Raw genomic sequence first — 21,368 nt, 5'->3', positions numbered from 1 at the left:
TCCAACTAGGTTCAATACATTGGATAGTTCCTTTGGATTACAAAGAAGAGTACAGTAGAGTCTCACTTATCCAACATTCACTTATCCAATGTTCTGGATTATCCAACATAGTCTGCCTCTCGCCTGGATCCACAACTGTTTCTCTAGGCAGCAAGGACTGGAATTTTTATGCATTTAATTTCTGGCAACGTTGTTACTGTAATTTCATTTTATGCAATTCTATCTTTATTTGTAGTCAATTTGTTAGTAGCCAATGTTTTTGTAGCCAATGTTTTCAATACAGTAGAGTCTCACTTATCCAAGCTAAATGGGCCGGCAGAAGCTTGGATAAGCGAATATCTTGGATAATAAGATAAGAAATAATAAGGGATAATAAGATAAGGAAAAGCCTATTAAGCCTCAAATTAAGTTATGATTTTACAAATAAAGCACCAAAACATCATGTTATACAACAAATTTGACAGAAAAAGTAGTTCAATATGCAGTAATGTTATGCTGTAATTACTGTATTTACGAATTTAGCACCAAAATATCACGATGTATTGAAAACATTGACTGCAAAAATTGAAGGTCTCTTTGCTTAGCTACGGCCTTATGAGACCATCTAGATGGCTTTTGGAGGTCACTTTCCTTTCCTATGGTCCTATGAGACCGTCTAGATGGCCTTTGAGGGTCCCTTTCCTTACCTATAATCTTATGAGACCATCTAGATAGTCTTTGGAGGTCTCTTTCCTTACCTATGGTCTTATGAAACCATCGAGATGGTCTTTGAGGGTCCCTTTCCTTATCTATGGTCTTCTGATGGCTAGATGAGATCATCTAGATGGCCTTTGAGGGTCCCTTTCCTTATCTATTGTCTTTTGATGGCCTGATGAGATCATCTAGATGGTCTTTGGAGATCTCTTTGCTTACCTATGGTCTTATAAGGTCGTCTAGATGGTCTTTGAGGGTTTCTTTCCTTATCTATGGTCTTCTGATGGCTGGATGAGATCATCTAGATGGTCTTTGAGGGTCCCTTTCCTTACCTATAATTTTATGAGACCATCTAGATGGTCTTTGGAGGTCTCTTTCCTTACCTATGGTCTTATGAGATCATCTAGATCAGGGGTTTCCAAACTATGGCCCTCCAAGATCATTGAACTGGCCTTTGTCCTAAACTTTAGACTTGGGGTTGACCTAAGTCTGAAACGACTTGAAGGCACAGAACAACAACAATCCTAATTTTGGACTATTTCATCATAATCCAACCCCCAAACAGTCTGAGGGACTGTCAATCGGCCCTCCACTTAAAAAGTTTGAGGATCCCAGATCTATCTCCTTGAATGTCTCTCTCTCTCTCATATGAACCAATAGGACTTCCATTGAGAGAGTTGTAATTTTAAATTATATGAAGTTTGCCCAGTACATTTGGACTAAATTCACTTTTGTGCCCAAAGGATCTTTGCCTTTCTCGTTTTGAAGCACGAGAACAACTCACTCAGTCCTGGAGTTCAACGGTGTTGGTAGCTCTGTGAACATTTACCCTTTTAATTTGCCAAAATGAAAAACCTAGATTTGAGGTGCGATTAATAAGTATCTTCCTGTACCCTTTACATATTCAGTGTCTATTTAAAAAAAGAAATGACAGCATGCTGTATTTTTAGTACAGTGCGTTCACCTCTGCCTGGCTTCATCCGATAATCCCACACAGAGGCTGATCTCAGTGGAAGAAGAGATAGAACGAAGAAGAGATAAAGTAAACAGTTCATGAGTACGGAGGGAGGAATCTAGGGCAATTCAAGGATTCTGCTTCATGTCTTCTAGTATCGCACTATGGCTGAAAGAAGGCCCTGTGTCGCTGGTGGAATGATAGGGAAAGAAGAATATAAACCATCCAATTTATTGTAAATATACCCCGAATCCTTGGGATACCCCAACATTTCAAGCAACTTCACCAACACATATTGGCTCATCGTGGTGCTACACTTAATAATTAATGCTGTTTGACACCACTTTATCTGCTTTGGATTTTAATGTATTCTCCATTGTTTTATTTTGTGTATTGTTGGAATGTTTTAAGTTTTTGTCAAATATGTTGTTGTTGTTGTTTCGGGCTTGTCCCTGTTGTGAGCCACCCCAAGTCCCTTCGGGGAGATGGGGTCGGGATATAAAAATAAATGTTATTAAAGTTTATTATTACTTTAACTGTTATGGTTCAATGCTATGGAATCATGGGAATTGTAGTTTGATGAGGCACCAACACTCTTTGGCAGAGAAGGCCAATAATAATAATAATAATAATAATAATAATAATAATAATAATAATAATAATAATATAATGCCAAAAGATCTCAGCTGGCATTTGGAAACAATAGACATTGACAAAATTACGATCTGTCAACTGCAAAAGGCCACCCGACTGGGATCTGCACGCATCATCCGAAAATACATCACACAGTCCTAGACACTTGGGAAGTGTTCGACTTGTGATTTTGTGATATGAAATCTAGCATATCTATCTTGTTTGCTGTGTCATACAATGTTGTTGTGTCAATAATAATAATAATAATAATAATAATAATAATAATAATAATGCCAAAAGATCTCAGCCAGCATTTGGAAACAATAGACATTGACAAAATTACGATCTGTCAACTGCAAAAGGCCACCCGACTGGGATCTGCACGCATCATCAGAAAATACATCACACAGTCCTAGACACTTGGGAAGTGTTCGACTTGTGATTTTGTGATACGAAATCCAGCATATCTATCTTGTTTGCTGTGTCATACAATATAATAATAATAATAATAATAATAATAATAATAATAATAATAATAATAATAATAATTTCATTTTTATACCCCGCCTCCATCTCCCCAAGGGGACTTGGGGCGGCTTACAAATATAAAATGAACATACAATATCAAATACCAAAAAACATGCAAATGAAAATTAAAAGGCATAAAATAAAATGGCAATCATTTGTAAAACACAAGTTGAAACGCAACGATAAAATCATAAAATGAACTGGGCAAAAGTGCACTGAGTGAGACTTGTAAACATGAAGGAAGTTAAAATGCTAAAAGATCATGAAGAGAACCTTAAAATGGGGTGAACCGTGTGTATATATTCAAAAAATTAACCAAAAGGTGCAACCGGCCGGTTAGTACGAAAGTTTAGCGTACAATGGGCGGTACAACTTTAACTTCAACTTCCAAGATGCCATAGCATTAAGCTATGAGCACTTGCTGCTCTTTTTCCTATATTTGCATTGCCTGCTCACTGGAAATGCTTCACCATCCTGGTTCAGAGTCTGCTGACTGGTGGAGACTGGAACAGGAGCCTTAATTGTTACAAGCATGGCTGATATAAAGAACTAGCTGTGCCTGGCCACGCGTTGCTGTGGCGTATGGGAATTCTTTGTTAGGTAGGTGGAATAACAGTGAATAGCTTTGTAGCCTGGAAGCCTGGCCATTTCCTTATGTGAATCCTTGTTTGGTGAGGTGGAATAGAAAGGAATAGGCTTGCTGCTTGGAAGGTTAGGTAGTTGCCTTTTAGGGGAATGTTTTTTTGGGGTGGTAGAATTGTAATGAATAGCCTCGGTGGTTCAAAGCCTGGGTGCTTGCTACCTAGGGGAAATCTTTGGTTGGTCAGCTTCAGAGTAGTATCACTGTTTCAAAGCCTGGTCGCCTTTTACGAAGGTTAATCTTTTGTTGGTGTGGTTGAATTGCACTGAATATCCTTGCAGTTCCAATGTCTGGCTGTATTTATTATTTTGTATTTTATATATATATTACAAAATATAGAAAGCATGGCACATTGCCTGTTGTGGGCTTTGGCCTTTTTTTGGTGTTGTGATTGTGTTTTTTGTGTGATTGTGTTGTATCTTACTGGAGGCAGGGATGATGGATTGTGTTGCCAATTTTAGAGTTTGGGGGGTGTTGGGTTTTGTTGTTTTGTGAGTCGCCGTGATGCCAAAAGCCTTTTATATATATAGATTAATGCACGAAGAGCCGTTTCATTATTCCTAAGCTTCCATTGTGTAATTGAATTAAAAGAAGTGGCATCAAAATAACACACGCAAAAACGCTGCACTGAGCAAATCTGACTTGACAGCTGATGAAATAAGTGACAGACTTGTATAAAATACAGCAGTTATGGGCATTGACATTCTGCAGCAATGTGCAAGTGCGGCGCATATTTTAGTGCTTCCAGATTTATTGAGTAGGAAGAAGGGGAGGCCGGCGAGACTGACAGATGTGGCGGAGAAGAAGCCTCCTTGTTTAGGTAGTGAGGCTCAGAAGAAATGCTCTCATCTGCTCACTCGTGATATTTCCACTCTGGGATGATAGGAACATTGTGCCATGTTTTATGCCAACAGGACAAGAACCGGTGGCATTGCCAATCAATAAAGAGCTCAGTCTTATTTCGCTTTGCTATTGGAGTATGTGCATTGTGCAAGATGTTGGTTTCTGGAAAAAAAATAATCCGTTGCTGCCTGTTTCCATATTGGCATACATAATTTTGTAAAAGACGTGGTTGCAAATTGGCAATGGGATGTGAAAATGGAAAATTAATTATGAAGCGCTAGAGAAAGGAAAACAAGACAATCAAACCCTTGAAATAGTAATAGGAGAGAAATTAATATATTGTTGTCATATCATAAGTGGCCCTGGTTAACGCTGCTTAATTAGTAAAGGCAATTGATTGACAAGTTTAGGACAATGCATGAAAAATTGTTGTTGTTGTTGTCATTATTATTATTATTATTATTACTGACACAAAAACAGAGTATGACAGAGCAAACGAGAGAGATATGCTGGATTTCGTATCACAAAATCACAATCGAACACTTCCCAAGTGTCTAGGACTGTGAGATGTATATTATTATTATTATTATTATTATTATTATTATTATTATTATTATTATTATTATGACACAGCAAACAAGATAGATATGCTGGATTTCGTATCACAAAATCACAAGTCGAACACTTCCCAAGTGTCTAGGACTGTGAGATGTATATTATTATTATTATTATTATTATTATTATTATTATTATTATTATTATTATTATTATTATTATGACACAGCAAACAAGATAGATATGCTGGATTTCATATCACAAAATCACAAGTCGAACACTTCCCAAGTGTCTAGGACTGTGTGATGTATTTTCGGATGATGCGTGCAGATCCCAGTCGGGTGGCCTTTTGCAGTTGGCAGATCGTAATTTTGTCAATGTCTATTGTTTCCAAATGCCGGCTGAGATCTTTTGGCACGGCACCCAGTGTGCCCATCACCACTGGGACCACCTGCACTGGTTTCTGCCAGAGTCTTTGAAGTTCAGTCTTGAGGTCCTGATAGCGGCTGAGTTTTTCCAGTTGTTTTTCGTCAATGCGACTGTCACCTGGGATGGCGACATCAATGATCCAAACCTTTTTCTTTTCCACAACTGTGATGTCTGGTGTGTTGTGTTCCAGAACTTTGTCAGTCTGGATTCGGAAGTCCCACAGTATCTTTGCGTGCTCATTTTTCAATACTTTTACGGGTTTTTGATCCCACCAGTTCTTTGCTGCTGGGAGGTGGTACTTGAGGCATAAGTTCCAATGAATCATTTGGTCCACATAGTTGTGCCTCTGTTTATAGTCGGTCTGTGCGATTTTCTATTATTATTATTATTATTATTATTATTATTATTATTATTATTATTATTTTATGACACAGCGAACAAGATAGACATGCTTATTATTATTATTATTATTATTATTATTATTATTATTATTATTATTATTAAGTGTTGCATGAAGACTATGACATGAACAAATTACAATTCATCCAGATTAGATCCATATCCCCAGAATGGACATTAAAGCATATAACATTTGGGTGAGAAGAGTGGGATATAAATGTTGGAAATAAATAAATAAAATAAATATAGGGGATAGCCACTGCTATTTGATGATTATGGCAAATGCCTATGTGATTGATAAACTAACTTTAAAAAATTCTAAATACTTTCATTTGCACACTAAATGGATCTATGGGGTTTGTTTTTTAGTGACAAAGGCAGCACGAATGACAGTCTCCGAGTTTTTTCTTCTCTTTTCCGAGAGTTTTTCTTTGTGAAAAAGCGAAAAGAGAATTCCCAGGCTCACCTACTTTCTTTGAGATGAACATCAAGGTTTTTTCAAAACAGCATTGGAGTGATTGGGCTGAAAGAGAAAGAGCCCATTGGAAAGCAGTCGTTTTAAAAAGATAATTGAGCCAGGTAGTCCCGTCGTCTCCAAGGCACTGATGGTTCTTCTAAACTTTAGAATCTAAAAGGAAGGAAGAAATTGCGCTACTTGACAGTTGCCTTTACAGCTGTAAAAGGATAACAGCATTTAAAACTCTAATTTGTGAATAGCTGTAGATTTGTTGATGCAATATGGCAGTGTAACCATTTATTATGCTAGCGACTTTTTCCAGGGTTGCAAAGAAGCAACGGAAGTAGGCAAGTGAACCTTTCTCTGTCTCTGGAATGAAAGGTGACGGATCCCGAGCATCCCATTTTCACAATGTCTGGCTTCAGAGCTGAAGTTACAATGGGAAGGATGACTTTGAGAATCTTCTAAGCAAGACAGGTATTTTTCAAAGTCAGTCCGAGCACCATGAGCTCCAAGGGTCTGCTTGGAAGACGTTGATTGTAGAATTGTCATTCAGGAGCTAGACGTGTTTCTTTGGATGATGGTGAGGGGTGACAAAAGCTTTCTTTGACTTTGCCTCACTGCTGCTATTCTATCAAACTTTATTCCATTTATAATATTACTAGCTGTGCCCGGCCACGCGTTGCTGTGGCGAAGTATGGTGGTATGGGAAATAAAGTATTGAGCAATTGTATATTGTATATTGATAATCTTATATTATCTGCTTAGAACTGGATTATATGAGGCCCCTTCTTCATAGCTGTATAAAATGCACACTGAAGTGGATTATATGGTAGTGTGGAGTCACGATAATCCAGTGCAAAGCAGATAATATAAGATTATAAATGGGTTATATAGCTGTGTTGAAGGGCCTTGAGTCTACACTGCCATATAATCCAGTGCAAATTAGATAATCTGTGGAAGAAGCCTAAGTGAGGCCTAAATCTGCCTGTCCCCTAACTGAACCCTGGCTGTCCCTTGGCTGAGTTGGTTGCTAGGAGACCAAGTGGGTAGAGATTAGTCCTCTAAACTGGCAGCAATTGGATAAAAACAATTATTGCTCTCCCTCTAATTAGGACTTTATTTTTATTTTCTTTTTGTTGTATCAACCTAGAGGCATGGATGATGGGTTGTGTTGTCTAATTTCGAAGTTGGGGGGGCCTGTAGTTTTGTTTTGTGGGTTGTTGTGATGCCATCACTCATTTATATATATAGATTGCAGCACACTCACTGCCTGGACTGGTGCTTCTATATGTTTAAGGTGACCTAGGGAATCGTTGGGCATTTTTCTCTTTTGCAATGTGGACATGCTTGACCCAATATGGTCATGATGCACATCACACATGGATGTGTACACATATGATACCCATGTGAATTGCACGCAAACACATAATGCATGCAAGAGCAAATGTAGTCTGAGCACTAGACTGTGATTCTGGAGACCAAGGTTCAAATTCCCACACTACCATGGAAACCCACTGGGTGAAATTGGATAAGTCGCACTCTTTCAGCCTCCAAGAAAGGCAAGCTTCCATTGGAATGTGACCATGGGCATTTGTAGGTTCTCCAACATGTCTTTTTCTGTGACATCAAGTAGCCTGTTGAGTTATGGCAACCCATTAATTTCTCAAGAATGTACGAAGGGTGAATGAAAAGTAATGCCTCCACCTTCGTTTCTTCAGTTTGGATGGGAATATTTTAATAAATCAAATGCAGAAATAATCCTTAGAATGTGCTCTTTAACTACCACTATTCACTTTCCCACATAATCGCCATACAATTGGATACATTTCTGTCGACGATGAACAAGTTTTCTGTTTCCGCAACCAGCGTCTCACAGGACCCATCGTGACCTTATTTATTTATTTTTATTTATTTACAGCATTTATATTCCGCCCTTCTCACCCCGAAGGGGACTCAGGGCGGATCACATTACACATATTAGGCAAACATTCAATGCCTTTTTAACACAGGACAAAGACAAACAAACATAGCTCCGAGCGGGCCTCGAACTTATGACCTCCTGGTCAGTGATTCATTGCTCTCCCGTCTGCGACACACATTACTCACATCAACACAATCACCATAAACATGTTGCATTCTCTGATGAATTTCCTTTGGGGTGACAACTTCTGCTGTCAAGAATTCAATGATTGTACATTGCTTAAGTCGCATTGACCAACCATCTGTGCAGGGCTCCATACTTCGTACTTTAACAACACAACCGTTCAATGCTAAGGCTTCCCGCCAAATTGAACTTGAAGTCCCTAACATACAGACTTATCATTTGTCTTCTACTAGACAGAGAGCCTTCTTGATTGTAGCCCCTCATTTATGGAATGCCTTGCCAGTTGAAACTCGAACTATCCGAGACCTACTTGCCTTTCGGAAAGCCTGCAAAACCTTTCTCTTCCGACAAGCTTTTCAATGGGTGAAAAACTTGAGGCTACGTCTGTTTTTATTGTTATGTTAAAAGCTAATTGTATTGTTTTAATCTAGTTCTGTAAACCGCTCCGAGCCAAACTGGGAGTAGCGGTATAGAAGTCTAATAAATAAATAAAATAATAAATAAATAAACTGTAGAGGAGAGTCTACTGAACAAGCCAGTCACTGCCGCAGACCAGGACTGCCATCGGTTGAGGAGTTACGAAGGTGGAGGCATTACTTGTCATTCAACCCTCACATGTGTTTTAAAAAAACTATACTGCTGATCATAACATGCAGGAGCTGATCTAGGTCAGCAGTTAAGCAATTCAGTTTGGATCACACCTGGTGGGGTGTGGCTGTGTGTATGTGTGTATTAGCTTCTGCTTTAGCTTTTGGGATCTCTCTTTTTTGGAAGAAGAGGCTGGAGAAGCCGTGCTCTTTGTATCTTGCAATGCTTTTTGCATCTTGAAATGCTTACAAAGACTATGTAAGTTTGTTATACTGTAAGACTTATGTTATGATGCAACACTGCAAGTTTATGCTTGGACTCTGCTGTAAAGAGTAAAGTTTTACTTTTTTCCCATTTTGCAACTGTGCAAAGATATTGTGTCTTTGTTGGACTAGGCTGAATTCTGCTTGAAGTGCAACAATATGGACTTCTTAATAATAATAATAATAATAATAATAATAATAATAATAATAATAATAATAACTTTAGTTTTATACCCCGCCCCATCTCCCCGAAGGGACTTGGGGCGGCTTACATGGGGCCAAGCCCGATAAAACAATCAGATATCAAAACACAGCAATAAAACAGTTATCTAATAAAAACATCAATCAATTACAGTAAAAACCATCGTTAAAATCAACATAAAACATACAATATTAACACTGGAGACTATTGAAAAGGGGGACATGTAATATTTCAAATTGTAGGACCTTTTTTCAAAATATGTAGTTAGCTAAAATTACACAAACATATCCTAACCTTTTGTGAGAAAGTAGTAATTTTTAATGGAAAAAAACACTCCTTAACACTCCTGCTTTTAATCACGTTATCATCGGCATCCTAGAAGCTACAAGCAGCCTCGAGTTCATAATGCTCATTTGGCTAATTGGTGATACAATGCCTTTCATTGGTCAAGTCTGCATTTGCAAGTGACCTTCAGGATGAACCAAGCACTAAGGCAGAAGACTTAATTGTAAACCAATGGCAACTGTCAGAAAAAGCCGCACCTTTCAAAGGAAACCATGCATGTTTTTTAAAAGGAGGAGCCTATGAATATTCATGGGAATAATTTCCTTTAATGAGCTGCAGAGTCATGACAAACAGAAAGGAGATGCCCTCAAAGAGGTTGCAATTAATTACCTAGGCAGCCTTTCCTTTTTCATCCAAAAGATATATGAAAAAGACTAGCTGTGCCCGGCCACGCATTGCTGTGGCAAAGTAGTGATGGTATTGGTTAAAAATTGTTGTGTAATTTTTATTTGACATTATTTCTATTTTTTAATTAATTTTATTGTAAGTTATCTTTTTATTTATTATATTTTATTTTCTTGTATAATTTTTAGGTTTTTTTGTTATTATGGTATTTTATTGTATTAATTTTTTAGTGTTTTTAATTATTTTTAGTGTTTTTTATTATTTTTTATTGGGTTGCTAGGAGACCAAGTGGGGAGAGATTAGCCCTCTAAACTGGCAGCAATTGGATAAAAACAATTATTGCTCTCCCTCTAATTAGGACTTTATTTTTCTTTTCTTTTTGTTGTATCAACCTAGAGGCGTGGATCATGGGTTGTGTCGTCAAATTTCGAGGTTGGGGGGCCTGTAGTTTTGTTGTTTTGTAGGTCGCCGTGATGCCATCACTCTTTTATATATATAGAAAGAAGATGAGTCTCCAATTATAGCAAGGGACTGTTAAGTCTCGATGGATGGATAAGTCTGTGTACTCTATCTTGCAAATCATTTATGTTTCAAGTTTACGGTTTAGCTTTTATAAGAAGTGAATGTGGGGAGAGATACAATCTGCATTCATTACAATGCTCACAGCTGTCTGGATAATGCACACCGTTCCAAAGGGGAAAAGACATTGAACTGCTTGAATGAGAAAAGATGGCGGTAAGAAAAGCCCACAGTCATGAAGCACAATTTGGTCATCTGCAGCATTTATTCAAGAATATATCCTATTGCCTAAATCTTATCTTAGGAAAGTCTTATTATGCTCTTAAATTACAGTTTTATACAAATATTCAAAAACATTTAATCTACTGATGCCTCAAATAATGTAATTTTATTAATATCTATTTTTATTTTTGAAATTTACCAGTAGCAGCTGCATTTCCCACTTTCGGCTTATACTCAAGTCAATAAGTTTTCCCAGTTTTTGTGGTAAAATTAGGTGCCTCAGCTTATACTTGTGTCGGCTTATACTCGAGTATATATGGTACTTCCTTAGGAGACTCCTCATAGCTCGAGGATGATGGCCTCTTGGCAGTAGATACATAGGTGATTGTAGAGCCCTATTCTTGACCCAAATGTTCTTCCACAGTAAGGACATCATTTTCCACAGCACTGCTGGTCACAGCTGACCTCCAGTTAGAGCACTTAAGGGCCAGGGCTTCCCAATTCTCGGTGTCTATGCCACACTTATTTAGGTTGGCTTTAAGCCCGTCTTTAAATCTCTTTTCCTGCCCACCAAAATTACATGAAAAAGGAAAGTGGAGTGAGGAAGATTTCCCATGCCATCCATACAACGAGTCAGTGGGGCGGAGCTTCACATTGCTGCTCATTGGTAGGGTTTTAAACAAAATTATTGAGCATACTCATTTCCTGAAGATGAAGTGACTTATTAAAGCTGCAAAAGAGACATCCATAATGAAATATTTCACGATGTCTCCCTGCCTCCCCAACCCTCTCACCGTGCCTGCTCCTCTGCTTATTTTGCCCGGACGAGGACGTGCCGAGAATTAGACTTGGGATATGAGATTCCATGCAAAATTAATTCTTATGACAACATACAAGGTTTAACTGATCTCAGAAGACAGCTGCAATGCCAATGAAGGAAAAGTCTTTATTTGTCTTTGGTTCCCCTCATGGGATCTGTTAAAAAGCTCCAAAAAAGATGACATGGTATGTAATGAGTGCACATTATGATGCCCCTTCTTAGGTGAATGGATGCCAACGTTAAGGTCCAGCTGCTGTACATCAGATTGTATATTTAGGGTAGTGGTCTAAGTGGAAGAAAATATGTATCGGCTTCTACAGATGAGAAGGCATAAAATTAAATATTTGCAATAAATTCATTGAGGATTTTAATTCCGCAAGTTAATGGGAAAGACGCATCTCTCTGCCAGCAAAGCAGTCTGATGAATTTCATTCATGACACTGCACGTTGACATCCAAATTAAGTAATAAATGGGTTGAAAGGATTCATGTTTGTTATCTTGATCTGGGAAAGTTAGAACATAATTGTAATTGACCACAATGTAACCCATCTGCAATTTGCCGTTGACCGAACAGGAGGAAAAAGGGGGGAGCGAGGGAGGGAGAACTCATTTATAGAATCCAAATGGAATAAATCGAGTTAGGGTTGATGCCAGGGAGACTCAAGGCAGAACAAGGAATGAGCTTTCTCCTACTCATCACCTTTCTCCATGGAGTCAATGGAAGAGACCAGACACCAGAATAGCCTACATCAATTTGTTCATCCCAGTTTGATCAGATTTCTGTAAATGTTGACTTACCATTCATCTGATGATTTTAGGAGTCTACTCAATTTTTCGTGGAGCTCTTCATTGTATTTAGGATGGCTACAGTGGTGGCTCCCCAGAATGTCATCTTCAAGGATGAAGTCCAATATTCAAACCATTATACCAGTGATTCTCAACCTGTGGGTCACCAAGTGTTTTGACCTACAACTCCCAGAAATGCCAACCAGTTTATCAGCTGTTAGGATTTCTAAGAATTGAAGGCCAAAACATCTGGGGAACAACAGGTTGAGAACCACTGCATTATATCATGCTGTCTATCATATATACCTGTATGTATCTCTCTCTCTCTCTCTCTCTCTCTTTCTCTATATATACAGTAGAGTCTCACTTATCCAACATAAATGGGCCGGCAGAACATTGGATAAGCAGAAATGTTGGATAATAAGGAGCAGGAGCAGCCCTAGGTAATTTTCAAGTGTAAGCGAACAGAATTTTGGCACCCCCACCCTCCAAACCAATCACTGAAAAATAAAAGCGTTGGATGAGAGAAAATGTTGGATAATAAGGAGGGATTAAGGAAAAGCCTATTAAATGTCAAATTATGTTATGATTTTACAAATTAAGCACCAAAACATCATGTTTAACAAGAAATCGACAGAAAAAGCAGTTCAATACATGGTAATGTTATTAGCAATTACTATATTACAAATTTAGCACCAAAATATTGCAAAGTATTCAAAAGATTGTCTACAAAAACACTGACTACTAAAAGGCAGACTGCGTTGGATAATACAGAACGTTGCATAAGCGAAGGTTGGATAAGCGAGGCTCTACTGTTTATTGTGTGTGTGTGTGTGTGTGTGTGTGTGTATAATATGTCTGTGTGTGTGTGTATATATATATATATATATATATATATATATATATATATATATTAGCTGTGCCTGGCCACGCGTTGCTGTGGCTTATGGGAATAATTTGTTGGCCAGGTGGCATAGCAGTGAATAGCCTTGCAGCCTCAAAGCCTGGCTGTTTTCTGGAGTAACTGAAGTAGCACTCTCAATCAAAGAGCCACTTTGAAGCCTGGCTACTTCTTTTGTAGGGGAATCCTTGTTTGGTCTAGGCAGTGTGGATGAGGCCTAAGTGCACTCTGCCTGTGCCCTGGGCGCCATTTGGGCTGAGGGAGTTGCTAGGATACGAAGGAGGCGGGACCTAAAGTCAGTGGGGGGGGGGGCTAAAGGCAGCAGAGCCTACCTTTCTAACTGGCAGTTAGGAGGAGAAAGGCTCTTCCTCATCCTCTATAATTTGGACTATTTTTCTAGGTTTTTTTATTGAGAGACATATTTTGGATGACTATGTCTTTTGTGGCCAAATTTGGTGTGGTTTGGTTCAGTGGTTTTGTTGTTTACTCCATAGTAAAACGAACATTGCATTTTTATATATATGCATTTAAGCATCATACAGCCGTTTTAGACAAATAATCTTCCAAAACTGCCACCTTCAAATCTTTGAACCTGTGAAGCACATTGTGGTCTCAAGAGAGATGTTCTACCAGGAAGCCGGTTTTGGCAATCAATACTACAGAAATAACATTTTGTATCCTTATGTTAACAGCAAAAAAAGGGGATGATAATGATCAGTCAGCTAATCCTGACAGGTAGCAATTTTAGAGCCGTTCTGTCTAAAAGTGTATACGTTCACGCGAGGGAGGGTTTATTCAAACTAAATATATTATCCCTGAAATTGGGTATAATTGATTATGTATTACCACTGCGGGACTTTGCATCTAGACCTTCCTCTTGCAGGATGGCTTCTGACTTATGGAGGACACGCATTTCCCAGAACATTTCACAAAATACATTTGAAGGGCCCTCATCCCCTTTGGTGTGACTAACAAAAATCAATGTGTTCGTTTTGAAAGCTGTCTCGGTATGGCATTTGTTACAAAGACAAGGCTGCTCTTCAGGGTTTGTCAAGGACATTTCCTGCCTGAGAAAAGTGTTTTTTTTCTTCTTCTTCTTCCTGCGCTAAAAAAGAAATTCTAGTAAACACATTATAACCCAACCTGTGAGGGAGCAACATCTGGAAACTTGATTCTTGAACATTCATCAGTGTGTCGCTAATTGTCACCCAATAAAATCATTTAGGTTCGAAATCTCTTTGTTACGGATACATAGCAATATTTTGCCTCATTGCACAATTACACACTGGGCAACCTTGCAAACAAACAAAGCTTAAGTTCTGCATTGGGGCATGATCCCCATTTTTATAAGATCCATGGGATCTGTGAGCTTGCCAGAATACAACCAGAAGATTATCCCAGTAGAATTTAAAATAGATTTGCATTATTAAGTCTAATTGACCAGGAACCAGTAGACTGAAGCCAGGGATATTGTCAAAGAGAAAAGCAAAAAGACACTGTCTTTAATGGCAAAGAATAAGAAACCTCAGTATACTACACAGAGAACACTTAAAGTATTTATGGAAAAATAAGCAAAAGATATTAAAAAAGAGATAGCAACAGAGTCAGCAATGATTTGTGTGGAGGAACAAATCATTGTTAGATCATCAGTGCAGAAAAGCAGACAATGACCATGAAAAAGGGAGTACGGGAGACCTCTCCCATAAGAACCGTGAAATCAAAGGGAAAATTAAACCAAAAGCATGGATGCTATATGACCAGCATGGAACACATTTAAATGGCCAAGTAGAAATAGAAAGAAAATGGAAATTGTACACTGAATAACTATATAGAAGACATGAAAGGATTGGAGTGCCCACTTATTAGAGCATTGGGCTAAAAGTCAACAGTTTTCAACTGTTTTTCCTGCTGGTGGAAATCTTCCAACTTACATTCATCAGCTTCATTATTACAAGTCTTCAAGTGTGTAAGTATGGATTTTTCTGTTTAGATGTTGTTGTTGTTTATATTTAAATTAGGGTTTTTTTGGTTGCTGCCATACTGTCCTGTTTTGTCTTTCAAGAACAGCCTTAAAACACTGTGGTAAGTAAATGAAAACTGCTTTAGTTCAGCAAAACATAAAGTACAGCACACTCAGTGGCATAATGCAGACGGAAGCAAGGAATCATAGGGCCAACACATAGTCTCTGACAGACTCCCAAATAAAACAGCAGTCTTACTTCAGATAAAGAAACAGCAATAAATCCAGATGCAGACTTGGAGCAGGCACACGGGGAGCGAAAGCATTAGAGTCAATTTGTTACCAGCAAGAGCGGGCTGCACCTGCTTCTGCTTTATAGCCCTGAGTCCCCTCACAGCTGCTAGGGCAGTTCCCAATTACTCAGCTGCAATTTTGGCAGCTATTCTAGCTGAACGACGTCTCTGCTCTGTTTCCTTTCGCCACTCCTGAAATGTGGGTACTTGCAAAGTCTCCTCTTCAGATGCCAACTCACCCTCTGATTCATGAACACTTTCCTGCTCTCCTTCCTCTTCTGAAGAAGAAGAATCCCTAACACATGCACATGATGCTGTGTGAATATGTTGTTGTGTGCCACCAAGTTGTTTCTGACACATGCTAATTCTAAAGAGAACCCATCATAGGATTTTCTTTTCTTTTTTTAAAATAGTTTTTATTGAATTTAAATTTTTTCATACAATATTTACTTTTATCACATAGCAGATATTTAATGTATCATACAATACTTGCATCATTCTTTTATATCTACTGTTGATTTATATCTACTACATCGTTAATATTTGTCCATCTATATTTCTTCACCACTGTGTATCCCCCCTCCCACCCCGAGCCACTTCTTATGCATTGTCTAACCAAAATCTCATTTCTTCCTAAGGCGGTAGCCCTCCATCCCTTTTTTGGAGTCCTTTCTCAATTCATAGGATTTTCTTTGCAATACTTATTCAGGGAGGTGTTTATCCTCGTCTTCCTCTGAGGCTGAGAGAGCATGACTTGCCCAAGGTTACCCAGTGGGTTTCCATGGCTAAAATGGGAATTTGAACCTCAGTTTCCCTGGTGTCCTAGTCCAATGCTCAAACCAATACACCATACTGGTTCTCCTATTATCTGGTTTAAAATGTTCTTTCATATTATCATGGTGTTTTGCAGTTTCAAAGGAGATGTTTATCCATCCATGGCTGAGCTTTCTGTAAAAGATGGCTTATAAACCATGCTAACAAATGAATAAATTGTTTGATCCAGCCGGGCTTATGTTCTTAAATACCAAAATGAGCACAGATTATGATTCCTCTCCCTATGCTTAAAAATAGATCTTTGATTAATGTTGTATTGGATATTTGCAGATCAACAACGTGTTGTTTACTGTAAGGATGACGCTCTGTGTCAGATTCATCGTCGGCACAAAACTGCCCAACTTCCAAGGAGCATTGCTGATTGATGTCGATGGAGCCCGTGTCTATCTTTTGCTTTTTCAGGATTGCGCACAGCATTTCAAACAAGCCGTCTGTAAGGACAGTGTGCTGCAAGCACGCAAGCTTCCTTGAAGTACATCATGAAAGGACATGAATTGAACTCAAATAGTCGCAATGTGACAAGCTCTGGGCCAGCAGTTCTTGCAGGCAAAACACATTGGACAATAATGAATATATATATATATATATATATATATATATATATATATATATATATATAAATGTAATGTTCGTTTTACTATGGAGTAAACAACAAAACCACTGAACTCAATCACTCCAAATTTGGCCCTAGAAAAATAGTCCAAACTACAGAGGACGAGGAAGAGCCTTTCTCCCCCTAACTGCCAGTTAGAAAGGTAGGCTCTGCTGCCTTTAGCCCCGCCCCCTGCTGCCTTTAGGCCCCGCCCCCTTCATAACCTAGCAACTTCCTCAGCCAAAATGGCACCCAGGGCACAGGCAGAGTGCATTTAGGCCTGATCCACATAGCCTACAAAATACAGATTATCTGGATTATATGGCAGTGTAGACTCAAGATCCTTCCACACAGCTATATTACCCATTTATAATCTTATATTATCTGCTTTGAACTGGATTACCTTGAGTCCACACTGCCATATAATCCAGTTCAGTGTGGATTTTATACAACTGTGTAGAAGGCGCCTCATACAATCCACTTTTAAGCAGATAAGATTATAAATATAATATGAAATAATTACTGTGGTATAATAATACAGAATAATATAATATCTAAAACCAGGAGAGTAAATAAAGAGCAACACTCTGAAAGCAGGGAAATTGGGAATTCCAGAAAGGAAACAATCAGGCCCAGCTAACACCTCCCAACAAAGGATTCCCCAAGGCAGGAAGCAGCCAGGCTTTGAAACTCCAAGGCCATTAAATGCTAACCAAGGTGCCTAATTGTAGCATTCATACCTGCCACAATTAATTGCTATTCAAACTGGCCAACCAAGGATTCCGCAAGGTAGAAAGCAGCCAGGCTTGCAAGCAGCAAGGCTATTCAGTGCAATTCAGCTTGGCCAAACAAGGATTCCCCTACAAAGGAAGTAGCCAGGCTTCACAGCGGCTCTTGGATTGGGAGTGCTACTCCTGCTACTCCAGAAAACAGCCAGGCTTTGAGACTGCAAGGCTATTCACTTCTATTCCACCTGGACAACAAATGATTCCCATAAGTCACAGCAACACGTGGCCGGGTAAAGCTAGTATCTATATCTATATCATCCAGTACACAGGAGATAAAGCAAGGTAGAGATTTCCTGTTCGCCTTAATTTGCTGAATGTAGAATTTGACTAAGTAGAAAAAAATGGCTGAGCCAATCTATGAATTATGGAAAAACATAGTTATAGTTCTACCATCTCACTTTAATTGCCATCCCTACAAATAATAGTAATGATAATAACTATTAACAATTTTATTTCTTTCCCGCCTCTCCTTGTGACTCCAGGTGGGTTATAGCATACTTAAAACACATAAACATTGTAAAAAAAATCTATAAATATACATAATTCTTTAAGAGATATATATTAAAATCTATTTCTATAAAATACATATTAAAATACACAGAGATTAAACACAAGACACAAGTTTAAAATTCATGCTTAAAGCTGGCTGGGTAGGCTTTTACGGAGTCCCAGAGTTCATCATTTGTGAGATACTAGGACAATCTTGCTGAAATCTAAACTGTTGTTGTTGTTGTTGTTGTTGTTGTTGTTGTTGTTTGCCTTCAAAGTCATTATGACCTATGGGGACCCTAGTGTGAAGCAGTTACAGGGTTTTCTATGCAAGATTTCTTCAGAAGAAGTTAGCTATCGCCTTTCTCCAAGGCTGAGAACCAAATTTAAGAGCCAAAATGTTACACATTCACTGTCAGACTGATGTCCACCAGCTGGTTATCAACAGACAACTGCATTTCTCCTTTTTCATTGGCGTAACCGTGGAAGCTTTCACTGAATGATGACCAAGACACAGTTTGTCAAAATATCTGCCATACTCACTACTGTTCAATTGCAACAAATCTTTGACAAATGTGACAAACAAACACTGGGGATCTGTCAAGAGCACCTTCATTTATTCTGTCACCTTTTCCAAGTGAGTGTCTAACAGGGACAAAGTTAATTCAGATAGATTTGTCGGAATCTGCTCACTAGGCAACATTCTAGCATCACAAAAGGATGGGAGATTATGATGACTTCAATAAGTGTGGATTCTACTCCAACATTATTATGTATTACATTGTATGAATTCATTTTGCATTCTCTAAAGGTATAAGACACATTCTGCTTGCCAAAAAAGAATATGCTTGACATATATACGTCCTCTCATAAATCCCGCAACAACAAACCAGGGATGAGCTCGCAGCACTGCCTAGTTTGAAAGAAGTCAGCAATGACATTATCCAGTAAAAAAATAACAAAGCCAGCGGATCTGATGGGATCCCTGCTGAAATCTTCAGAGAGGGTGACCGGAGCTGGTACAACTCCACCAGCTCATTGAAAAAGTGTGGGTGACCGAGAAAATCCCAGCAGACTTCAAGGATGAGGAGGTGGGAAACAACGATAACAACAACAATAATATCAACAATAATAGCCATCTATTTCATTGAAAGACTCTCCAGTATTCCTCTCCTATTCCGTCTCTTAGGGATCCAAATATAGATGACTTTCTGTTGTGCCTCTTCCAGGATTTTTGATTAGAAAGAATAGTGTGAACGTTGACAATAGTGGAAGAAATTGCATTCTAGTACTTCATCTCCTCTCCAGTGTATTAAGACAATGTGTTCTGTTCTGCGTAATGGGAAACGAACTGAATTATATTAAAAGCAGGGTGCTGAGGTATTACTGTTCTGGCATGGTGCAAATATTAATCATATCCCATACTCTGTGAGAATACATGGAAGAGGATTTGGGAAGATCAGGTTAGAATATTTTACTTCTGTTGACAAATTCAGGCAACAATTATTTTGGCAATGCTAAAACTGCTGTCACTTCCCAGCTCTATCAGATCTGTAACGGAACATAAGCAACAAGGCTGGGAAGAATTTTAAATTTCTACTGTTCTTTCAAAAATTTCTAACAGCCATTACTGGCATGTATAAAAAAACACAATGATCCTCAAACTTTGTGCCCACAATTATTTTAGACTTCAAGTCCCAGAATTCCTGACTATTTAGTAAAATTGGTTGAGGCTTCTGGGTGTTGAAGTTCAAAACAGCGAGAGGACCAAACTTTGGGAATTACTGCATAAAAAGACCCAAGGAGATATTCATACCCTAATCTATATATATAAAAGGGTAAAGTTGTTTGCGCCATGACTATAACAACACAACTATACACCCCAGAACCACCAAACTTGACAACAGGATGCAAAAGCCTTGCCTCAAGGTTCATACAACAACAAAAAACAGCAGGAACCTAAAAGGGGGCTTAAAAACCCAAAAAACGGCAACAAACCATCTGCGCAGGCAGGAAACAATTAGGGCCACCTAACACTTCCCAACATATGATTACCCCACCCAGGAAGCAGTCTGCCTTTCAGATTACAAGACCATTAAATGCTAATCAAGGTGACTAATAACAGCATTCATATCTCCCACACCGAGGCTATTCATTATATTTCACCTCACCAAACAAGGATTCCCATATGAAGAAAACGGCCAGGTTTTCAACCTCCAAAGCTATTCACTGCTATTCCACTTGGCGAACAAAACATTCTGAAAAGCCACAGCAACGCGTGGCCGGACAAGGCTAGTATACCTATAAAAGCAAGGAAGAAACAGAGGAAGGAAGCCTGCAGATCAGGCATGGGCAAACTTCAGCCTTCCAGGTGTTTTGGACTTCAACTCCCACAATTCCTAACAGCATATCAGCTGTTAGGAATTGTGGGTGTTGAAGTCCAAAACACTGGATAGCCGAAGTTTGCCGATGCCTGCTGTAGATCAATGACAGTGAGACAAAAAATAATTAAGAGACTCCCATAGAAATCCGGGAAACTGAAATGGATTGCAGCTTACTCAGATTGCACAAGCCTAGTTGAAATTGTAACGAAAATGGTCCAAGATACTTATGTGACTAAAGTTCAGTCTCAATTGACTTCATTTATCTTCAGTTGGCTTCATTCGTGAGATGTCATTGCATAGCCATCTAGATTACAGTCTTCTTTATGTCAGAGGAAAGGTCAAGAAAATTGTACTCCAAACTAATCAACTATGCAGTACTGCAAGGATGAGGAAAGTAGTAGATCAATAGAAAGTCTTGCTCCTGGGATGTACCATGGGCTGCATAAAGTGTCTCCAAACCTGGAGAGTTCAGCAAGAAGCAATACAATTTCTTTTGCTAGAAATTTAAAAAAAAAACAGTCTGTAGAATCTAGAGGATTCTAAAATCACAAGAAGAAAAAGAAAAGACACTTGTGAGTGGTGTTCGAGAAGCAAAGGTAGCACTTTAGCCATTCCTCAAATAATGTGATGGATAATTAATTAACTTATTACTCAGTCAATAAACTGAGCTCCTATGAGTTTCACAATTAACTGATTAATTTACTTTTTAATCAATCAATTAATATTTCATTAACTAGTGGATTTCACTAATTACATTAATTACTTTTTTTATAAAATCAATTTCATTAATTAACTCA

Source organism: Anolis carolinensis, unplaced genomic scaffold (assembly GCF_035594765.1).
Source record: "Anolis carolinensis isolate JA03-04 unplaced genomic scaffold, rAnoCar3.1.pri scaffold_12, whole genome shotgun sequence".
In the NCBI taxonomy this organism is placed as follows: Eukaryota; Metazoa; Chordata; class Lepidosauria; order Squamata; family Dactyloidae; genus Anolis; species Anolis carolinensis.
Note: the sequence above shows the minus strand (reverse complement) of the source record.